The following is an 11,074-nucleotide window of genomic DNA, read 5'->3' on the forward strand; positions in this document are numbered from 1 at the left end:
CTCACAGCCTTCTACGCCGATGTTTCCACCCAGTTCGGTCGCCCCATCCACGCCCTACAAACTGACAATGGAAAAGAGTTTGACAATGTCGCCGTCCGCACCCTACTCTCCTCTCACGGCACTATTTTCCGTCTAACCTGTCCATACACGTCCCAACAAAACGGCCGCGCCGAGCGTATCCTCCGCACCCTCAACGACTGTGACAAGGTATCAACTTGTCAATGCCTATGGATTGTAGGCTAGGGTTTAGTTGGAAGTAGAGGGCAAGTAGATCTCGAAGGTTTCAGCCGAAAAGTACTCGACGATTATGAAAACTAGGGTTTGTAACAATGATTCGATGCCTTCCTCGTCCCTCGACTCCCCCTTTATATAGGAGGCGGAGCCGAGGGATTCGTGTTGTACAAGTTACAGAGTCCGGGATGGTTTCTAACTCATCCCGTAAGATTACAAATAACGCTTCCTATTACAACTCTAACTTTCCTTAATAATATCTTGGGCTTCCGAATCTTCTTATTCTTCGGGTAGTGGGCCTTCAGTAAACCCCGGGTACTATCTTCGGCAGGCCTATTTGGGATGCCTATGTCAGTAGCCCCCGAGATTTTGCTTGAATCGCAGAGTTAAGGAAAATCTCCACTGTTTATTTTTATTCGACAAACTCAACTTCTCTATATTTTTTCTCATAAACTTCTATATTGTACAGGGATAATGGTAATTGGGGCTAGTTCATCTGACGGATCAGGTACTAGTTAACTGCTCTCGTGGCAATCCGCAAAAACCTACTTCAAGATCACGTCCCTGGACATGACCTCGGGATACTGGTGTAAACTTCTACAGGTGCCGCTTAAGGTCTTACCATTCTGTCGAGTCCCAGTAAAATTTATCGGGTACCTAACGCGTCCGTTAGGATTTTTCTTCGTATCTGTTGATACGGATAAAAGTAGCAGAGCGCAGTCTTCGACGATGCCACGCCCAGCAGAACGGATCTGGGGTCTTACCTTCGCAAATTTACGGCATTCAGAAATTGATCGCAACTTCGGCGTTCTGAGAATATATTGTCGAGTGCTCTTTCGGCTGTTGGAATGGCACATTTTATCGAGTCAAAGATGTAATATCCCAGGTATTGGGGTTACAAAAATAGAGGAAACAGATGTGTGCATTGCATTCATGCAAAGAAAATCTGGGGAATTTTCGCGCTTAAAAGTAAAACAGTCACAGTAACTGAAGTTTCACTTGACCTTGGTGGAATTGAAGTAGATCATCAAGTCAAGCGCTATAAACCTCAATGTGACATTTGCTAAAACCTTGTTTTGGGTAGAGATGATTTGATCTATGGGTTAGATCAAATGTAACTAGAACCAACACAACAACCCATTAAGCAAAGATCAATTACTTGATCTTCTATAAGATCATAACATGGTAGTCATTGCCATAACATATGGATATCTATTCAACTGCAAATCAAGGAAAAATAATATGGAGAAGCTATTCTTAACTTATCGTTTCCATGTCCTTTTTACTAAATCAATGTTCCTACCATGATCCACATGGTATAGTTTCAACTCTAATATTAAACTCATGTCAAGGGTATTCACAAAAGTTATTTATAAAACCTTGACAGTTCCAATCTTGTCGATCCTACTTCAATCAACCCACACCTATTTTTTTTAACCTCAGAGGAAGAGATCGAGGTTCTGTTGCGTTGGTGCAATTGGTTTAGATCATCGACGTTAGTGCGATAAAATCTGACATGACCTTTGTTGAATTTCTTATGTTTTGGAGGGAAATGATTCAAATTCAAATTCAAATATGTAAGACATAAATTCAAATATGAATATGAATTGGAATTGGAATTTGAATTCCAGAAAAATTATATACAATACAATACCTAAGATAAATATAAAAAAAGGAGTACAAAATTAGATAAATAATTTAAACCTTATTGCAAATATCATTATCCCACTCATTTACAATTCCCATAAAGAGAAACAAAGTTACAAGTTACAAAAGTAATATAATATTACAAGGAAATAAAAGAATTCCTAAATCTAAATCTTCTCAATCTTCTATTGATCTTCTTTTCATGCAAAGGGCAAACAAAGTAAAGCCACACTTAATCAAGCACCACTTGGCTGCATCAAAATAAATATCTACAAGGGATAAGAGCAAACAGCCGTAGCCTTGCACTTGAAGGCAAAGAAATCCAACTTGATAACATACAGGGAGTGGTGTCCATCAACAAGCAGCACAGTCACAACCTGCATGGCATGCTTTGTCACTGCCATAGCAACAGTGGAGCCGCATATAAATATCACGGGAGATGTACTAGCAAGTACACATAACCAACCCAGCCGCATCACCTCTTGCTCACAGCAGCATTCCATTTTTTTGCACTAGCTAGAACCACAATAATTTCAAGAACAGTACAAGCAAATCCTTTAGCAGCTAGCTACATGATCTACTAGCTAAACCCCCTATCCATTAGAACAACACCAGAACAGCCACTAAAAATCACAGCTAGATCTTAGAAAATAAATGAAGCAGCGAGGAAGTGCAGGCATGCCACAAGAAGAAGGTTGATCAGATTATCCAGAAGACCAAGCTACCCTACGGCAGCAGGTTGATTAGACTAGATCATGCAACATATGTTCTTATTAGTTTGTACAGTCGAGATAAGGGAAAATGAGAGATTCTCTCAGTCTGCATAGTGATGCTATGCAAGCTCATCACAGAGAAGCACAAGCCACATCTCTATATCTCTTCATATTATAAATATGTGCCTCTGCCTTTGCATCACATGCAGGGACAAGGTAATCAAGCATATCCTTTGTTCTTTTATCGGTTTGTAATTAAAAGAGAGAAACCATCTGTGAGTGCAGCATACACATATTTATTCCAACCCATAACAATGATAAGATGATCAATAGACCATCTGATTCCAGCAACAAAAGCATACCCATAAGCTCACAATCAAGCCATCAAGTAAATTATCAATAAGGGAGCAACACCACCTTTATCTTGCAGTTTAATCTCCACTAGGAGTTAAATAGAGTATCAATCTACTACAGAAAGTCACATATGTCTGGGATGAGTGCATCATCCAAAAAGAGGCATAACACATGCACAACGGCAATTACAACCACTAGATTTAAAGTTAACAAGCTTCAGAGGGTTACTTGGGGTCTAGGAAAAACTCCCAGGCCAACCAAGTAACATGCCCAACATCTCTAAATGCAAACTACTAATGCTTGTCACCAACAAGATATACATCTGCGTAGCAACAATCAATTTAAGCCCCCAAACTCGAATACATATCTGAGCAATTCCAAAAGCTTATAACTGAATTAAACTGGAACTAAACGTTCAGTTTCGTCAGGGTTAACAAATAGCAGTAGACCATACATGTATGCGATGATTAAATGATCCAAAGTGAGATACCACAAATAGCAACAAGTCAGTTAACCTCAATTCAGTACCAAGTGAGTCACTGGATTATCAAGCTCATGACACCAGAACCATAGACAGAGTAGTGTAGAGGAAATAGCTCACAGTGACATATTTATGGAGTATGCGATGTAGTCGATGCCAGGGTTGCGTCTGCGGCACCATCCCGCCGGCGTCGAGGCAGCAACAAGTGGCACAGCAACGTTGTCACAGCAGCACCACACCATCGGGGAGATTGGTGGGTGGCCAAACACGGCCATGTCGAGCGAGAGTTCGGGTGGTGGTCGAGGAAGAACGTCGAGGCGGCGTGGTCAACGAAGGGGAGTAGCCAGAGGCGCCGGAGCCGGTAGCGGCCGGCGGCGACCAAGCCAACCGCGGGCTAGGGTTTGCCGCGGGCGCGCTGGCGAACGCGTAGAGAGGAGGCGCCAAGGGGGAATCTATGGAGGAGAGCAAGGCGGAGCTGTGGCGGCAAACGGCGGCGCCAGGCATGGCCGGAGTCGGCCGGGGAAACAGCAGGCGACGGCGGCGGCATGAACGCGTACAGGCGAGGAAGAGACAGAGAGGCGAGGCGTGTGTGCGTTCGTGAGTTGTGCGTGAGTGCACTTGGGCTGGACCCAAACCATTTGACTAGGAGATGTGACCATTAACTTGAGCCAATCAAATAACCAGTATACGTATTTGCTAATTAGCCCATTCTGCCTATCAGCGCGTATGTGGGTAACGTGAGTGCATACAAGTGTGTTTAGTATTAGCACATCAAGTTACATACTAGTTGTATTTGTGTGTTTCTAATTTTACACAATTAATTCCAAAGTATAAAACAACTTTTAAAAATACAAACAAATATTTAACCATAACTAGAAGTCGATTTCTAAATTCTAAAAAGTACCACTATCAAGTTACAAATTAATATTGCAACTTAAAATTAAAGTAAGCATTAAACTAAACTCTTGTAGATTTCAATTCAATTTTAATACTTTAAAGCTGATAAAAATAGTTAATTGAATTGTAAAAATGTTGGAAATATTATTTCACCCTTAATCATGTAATAAATATTTCCAAAATAAGTTAAAAATGATTTAGTAAATAAAACCTAGTATGTGAATTCTATTAAAAAAATAGCATATGGAAATAACTCCATAAATATTAACTACTCTTAAATTATAGTACCAAATTATAATTGTAAGGAATGTTTTCCTTAACAAAAATTGGTAAGATTAAATCAACGATACTTTAGGAAATTCTTATAGCTTCTCAAACCTAAATATGATATAACTCTATAATAGAAATTTGTATCACATCTGAAGACACAAAAACTTTAACAACACTTTAGGTCATACTCTTACACATGTTTGAGCCTAATGGAATTGTTTGACTTAATTTGCATGACCATGTTTGATAATTACAAGTACGACCTTTAGGATTAGACCTTAAGTATGAGGTCAACACTATACCATATGTTAGGTGTATTATTTAGGTATCCTATAACACCTAACCTTATACTAGAAATTTGGACATAGCTTGTTAGTTATATCATCCAATATTGTTCCATTAGAAGTATGGTACCAAACCGAATAATCATTAGCCATCAAACCTAGTCATCAATCTTTGGTATGAAACCATTGTGATCAACCAAACTAACAACATGTGTAGTAATTACCTCTAGGTGTTTATGTTCAATTGAACCCTACAAGTACTAGAGATTTATGAACAATCTTGTTTAGGCACCAACTATTCCTTACTTAGTGGATCCAATAGCAAACCCTAGGACCCATAAGCCTTAATTAAAATGCTTCTTACTACTTAAGTAATATATTCTTCAAAAGTTATTCTTTTGAAGTAGATATAGAGTAATCAACAACCCTGCCTAATAGGACCTATATACCCTAGCAATCTATCACCAATAAGATATAACCAACCATGGTAGCCGACATTCATAATCAATTGCTTAATATACCCTTGCTTAACCAAACCATGCAACCATTACATGACTAGGAACTCAATCCAACTTTGTTGTGCTCCATACAACATATAATTAGGAAACTCAATTGAGAACAATGGTAATCATAGAAATAAATAGTTTCTACTTGAAATACTTATTACTTCCTAATTAACATGTTCTTCAAAAGTTATTCTTTTGAAATCTATAAAAAGTAATCATTAACCATATCATATGATACTAAAACTAAAAACTATTCATTACATGTTAGAATTATATCAAATTTTATTGTTGTGTGCTAGTAATATTATTTTTGTGATGTATTGCACTACTTGTTTAGGATACCAAGTAATCAACATTTAATAAGAATCTTGTTTGTGAATCACTCTAAAAGTGCAACACACCCTAAACCAATCATACCAACTCACTAATCCTAAATCATCGGGGTTAGGTCACGCTTAGAGCGATTGCATCTCATATTTATGCATTATTGCATCCTTGCCAATCTTTTAAACATCGTCCTTACCGGACGATGATGCTATTTCAGAATTTGGAGTTATTGCGTATCGAAGACCTTGTCTGCATAATCTTGCAGTCAAGAAAGGCAAGTTCATCACTTGCTCATGTCATTTGAGTATTTCTATCAAATTACTTGCAAAGTACTATGGTTATCACTATTGCATAAAAACCAAAACCACTACTTTCATAACTATGAATATGACTATGTGGTGGGCAATGGAACCATGGATTGTGTTGATATGGTGGAGGTTCCATTGCAAGGGTTTATATCCATCTAGGATTAAACAACAAATGTCGCCAGTGATTCTTGTGCCGTAATACCCGTGTTAACCATAAGATCTGGAGTGGGACGGAATAGTCAATTGTATTTCCACCTCTTGTACATCAACGGATGCGCTTTACCGTAGACCCTTGATCCAAGAGAGGACAAGTGGTACCCTTGATCCAAGAGAGGACAAGTGGTAGGGTGGGGGTCCCGATAAAGTCCCCACGGTAATTGCGGTCTATGATGGGTTGCAGCTGCCGGCGAAGGAGTTCATGGTAGAGACCTGAACTGTTGTCGTGGTCGGGGTCCATCCTTAATTGGAGTAAGAGGACCGGCGAGGACCCAGGGTCGGGGTTTGCAACAACGGGTGGGTGTATGAGGCAGCGGAGGAATATGATTGGCTATGACCTTATACCGGGCCTCACACCATAGGAAGTGTGGACGGGGAAATTGCCCGGTTGGCACCAAGGTTAAGATCTCTTATGGGTAAAGCAACACACCTCTGCAGAGTGTAAAGAACCGTGACCTGTCACTCCCTGTTCCGGGATATGGAACTGCGAACGCGGCCGGAAAGGAGCTCCATGAAGTTCTAGTAAACCGGTGAAGGCTGACGGACATAGTTCTTCTGAATAAAAGCAACCTTTTGAAGAAATGGTTATGAAAACCTGCATTGGTATTAGACTTTCTGGTCTAATGCCGTAGCTAGTGCATTAAACACCTCTTTCCTATAATGAACTTGTTGAGTACGCTCGTACTCATCCCACTCTTAAATCCCCTGCTTAGATATGGAGGCCTCGAAGGAGAATCTACAGTACAACTCGAAGGCCGAGGAGTCAACAACTACTTCACGAGACAGAACCTTGTCAGAAGAGTCAGATACCTCATCCAACAAGGAGAAAACCTAGTTTAGCCACAGAAGGGAACTAGCTTCCTAAACCTAGCTCCTATTTAGCTAGAATATATTCATAGCCCCTATAGCTAGTCAAATACTCTACAAATAGAGTTCGTGATAGGATTAGACTACGAGTCGTTCTTCTGGAGTTTATTTGCCGTTTTACCTCATTGTAAAGTAGGAGGCTGTGATGATCTTATGTAACAGAGTCAATGTTGTAATTCTATAGACATGCCTTGGACCCGCATATGTTTCTGTTGTACCACTCTGAGCGATATAATACTAGTGGAACGGTGTTTCATTGGTGTTATATCAGACTTGCATACTACACCATGCAGTGGTATGCCGGGTCACCACAGTTGGTATCAGAGCAAATGCTTTGACCTAGGATTTAAAACCCTTTAAAGGAGACCTATAGGATTGGTAGTGTCTATAGGAAGTGTTTTAGATAAACCAAATACTTCTTATGACTTGAGATGGATATTCACTTGAGAATAATCCTGACACACTTGAGTCAACATTTCTTACCTAGCTTACCAAGATAAAAAAAAATTAGTTAGCTAATCCCAAACATGTAGTACACCATGAAGTCCTTAAAAATAGATGAGTAGACCCCAGTTGGTATACAATACATGGTAGTCCAAAGAGAGGATACAACCATAAGGAAGATATCCTATTGGAAGGAGTATACCAACACATGTTATGGTTAAGTAAGAACTATTACGACTTGTAATAAGAGTAATACCAAGTGATAAAGATAGGTAAATAAGAAGATATCCTACTAGCAGGTATAATCAGATAAGTAATCGGTAAGTAAAATCTATCCCAACTTGTGAAACATTGGATAATAAGTAATAACTATGAGTCATATGAGGTAGTAAAGACCATGATGAGTCAATCATGGGAGGTAAGGAAGAGATAAAGGAATAAAATATGTTTACATACATGATAGGGATAGTAATCATATAAGATTCACCTGAGAATCATTATGTGATGGAGTAGAACATCTAAAATATTTAAGAGGAGTACAATAAGAAGTCAGGTCTTCAACTATAGTGCAAGACTTGTGTTCCAAAACCATGGGAAGTGTGCCAAGCACATCATAACCATAGTCTTATGATAGTACAAACACTTGGAAGTATAGGAGCTATATTTCCATAGTTATGTGTTTAGGATAGCAATGCTAGAACCTATACATATCATGTGAAATAGTCCTCAATAAAATAGAAGCTAAGTTAGTACTTCCAAAGAAAATTAGTTTAACCTCAACTATCCTAGACCATTTTGTTTCAAGTTTATGTCATTGCAAATGTGCAATTAAGGTAAAGGGTGAGACAAATAGTAGAATCCCATATATTCGTGCTAAGTATCACGATATAAACCTATATTATTTGGTGTTATATATTACACATCAGAGCCTGGTGTTTAGAGATGTCTTCCTCAACTAGTATTATTCAGGCTTATGATGGTGTGTATTATATGCACAAAGCTGAATCTTCTTGGATTTTATTGGATTTTCATTGTTTGACTAGATCCATACATGAAGTTTGACTTTGATATGCAAATGCATGTTGCAATATCAAGTCCTTACTTGGTGCTATAGATCTAGAGGGTAATGGTAAACGTGTGAGGAAGTGACGAATCGTGGAGATCCCGAAGACAAGAAGAAGTTGCATCAGAAAAAGGAAGTAAAGTTGTGGGAAGCAACCACAATCTTTGGAAGGAAGTACCAATCAAAACTCATGCTTAGCCTCAACAGAGGAGTACTTTAGTACATAAGAAGCATGAAGGTGAGAAATATAATGATTATGGTGAAGCTGAAGCAGATCCATAGTAAATATAGAAGAGGGAATGCATGGGAAATCACTTAGGATACTATATTCATAGTGTCAGCTAGTGGTTTTCTTGCAACAATAAATCCTCGAAGAAAGGAAGATGACCTATGAAACCATAAAAAATATAAGAAGACCACAGTTGGTAACAGAAGACCACGGTTGGTATTGGATCAATAATGGGAGATAAAGTAGAAGATGTCTCGTCCAGTTGATCAAAACCTATAATAGAATCCATTTTTTTTATAACAAATAGCCACAATTGGTATCAAGTAGTCCACCATTGGATTATTTGTACCAAGAAGTTGTGAACAAATAAAATTTTGTTCGTCAAATAACAATGACCTATAATCATTTAGTCTAAGAATTCACATTGGATGTCCACAATTGAGTGGATACACCACAAACATTCTTCGTGAGACTCTTAGAAAAGTATAAACCATAAGCTAAACCCAGACCAATATTCTAACCATAAATCCAATGGTTGGAAGAAAAGGAGTTGAAGACCATAAGAAAACTCTAAGGGGTAGAGTAAACATTGAGTTGGAAGTACAAAAACTCAATATTTTGAGCAAAATAGATGATGAAGGTCTGAACTGAGAGGAAGTTCAATCTTATTTTCATAAGATTATCGAACACTACTTTCAGAAAGATGTCAGACCAGAAGCCGAGGTTTATACCTCGAGGAAGTAATAATTGGACTATAACTTGAGAAAGTGAGTAATATTTACTCAGAAGTACGAAGCTCAAGTCAGCTAAGTTTAATGAAGTTGGACAAAGAAAATACCGTAGACCAAATACAGCTCAAGAAGGCCAAAGACCGAAGGAGATTGACCATACCAAAACTAAAGTCTATTTAAAAGATTCCTTTCATGGAACCTAAATGACCCAAAATAGTTATGGGTATCGACTATAAACCATGATTGGATGGACTAAATGAGTCTAATCCATTATTAGGGAAATAAACCATCACGAACATTTCCATGGTAAGTACCTTACTTAGTGCCATTATTGCAGTTTTGGTAGTAAGGGAAAACAAAGACCTATTTACCAATTAGGAGTATGTTATCAAACTAGTCTTCAATTAAGACTAGCAGCATCAGAAGAAGTCTCAATCATTGAATCTTCAATGAGAAAAAGAAACAAGATTATGATATTGAAAGAAATCATGGAATTGAAGTAAAGAACCATGGTTCAGAGATAAACCCTAATGGATTCCAGGAAGAATCTGGACAAGGGATATATTCAATTATATCTAGTAAAATCCCTACGGAGTTCGAGAAAAGTTTAAGTCTGCATAATTCAGAACCACACTCCGGAAACATGAGAGAGATCAAACTTCGAGGACGAAGTTTAGTTTAAGGGGTAGAGACTGTAATATCCCAGGTATTGGGGTTACAAAAATAGAGGAAACAGATGTGTGCATTGCATTCATGCATAGAAAATCTGGGGAATTTTCGCGCTTAAAAGTAAAACGATCCAAGAATGGCGAAGTTTCACTTGACCTTGGTGGAATTGAAGTAGATCATCAAGTCAAGCGCTATAAACCTCAATGTGACATTTGCTAAAACCTTGTTTTGGGTAGAGATGATTTGATCTATGGGTTAGATCAAATGTAACTAGAACCAACACAACAACCCATTAAGCAAAGATCAATTACTTGATCTTCTATAAGATCATAACATGGTAGTCATTGCCATAACATATGGATATCTATTCAACTGCAAATCAAGGAAAAATAATATGGAGAAGCTATTCTTAACTTATCGTTTCCATGTCCTTTTTACTAAATCAATGTTCCTACCATGATCCACATGGTATAGTTTCAACTCTAATATTAAACTCATGTCAAGGGTATTCACAAAAGTTATTTATAAAACCTTGACAGTTCCAATCTTGTCGATCCTACTTCAATCAACCCACACCTATTTTTTTTAACCTCAGAGGAAGAGATCGAGGTTCTGTTGCGTTGGTGCAATTGGTTTAGATCATCGACGTTAGTGCGATAAAATCTGACATGACCTTTGTTGAATTTCTTATGTTTTGGAGGGAAATGATTCAAATTCAAATTCAAATATGTAAGACATAAATTCAAATATGAATATGAATTGGAATTGGAATTTGAATTCCAGAAAAATTATATACAATACAATACCTAAGATAAATATAAAAAAAGGAGTACAAAA

The 11,074-nt window shown here is 38.2% G+C and overlaps 1 long non-coding RNA gene across 1 annotated transcript; it reads right to left on the reverse strand.

The window, feature by feature from the left end:
• Positions 1–1,916: 1,916 nt before the first annotated feature.
• Positions 1,917–4,098, reverse strand: LOC127345054 (uncharacterized). Its single transcript, XR_007878397.2, has 2 exons — positions 3,547–4,098; positions 1,917–2,255 (listed from the first exon to the last, which is right to left on the reverse strand). It is a non-coding gene; the product is annotated as an uncharacterized lncRNA (long non-coding RNA).
• Between the last annotated feature and the right edge of the window lie 6,976 nt (positions 4,099–11,074).

The sequence above is a fragment of the Lolium perenne genome, chromosome 3 (genome assembly GCF_019359855.2).
Source record: "Lolium perenne isolate Kyuss_39 chromosome 3, Kyuss_2.0, whole genome shotgun sequence".
NCBI classification, from domain to species: Eukaryota; Viridiplantae; Streptophyta; class Magnoliopsida; order Poales; family Poaceae; genus Lolium; species Lolium perenne.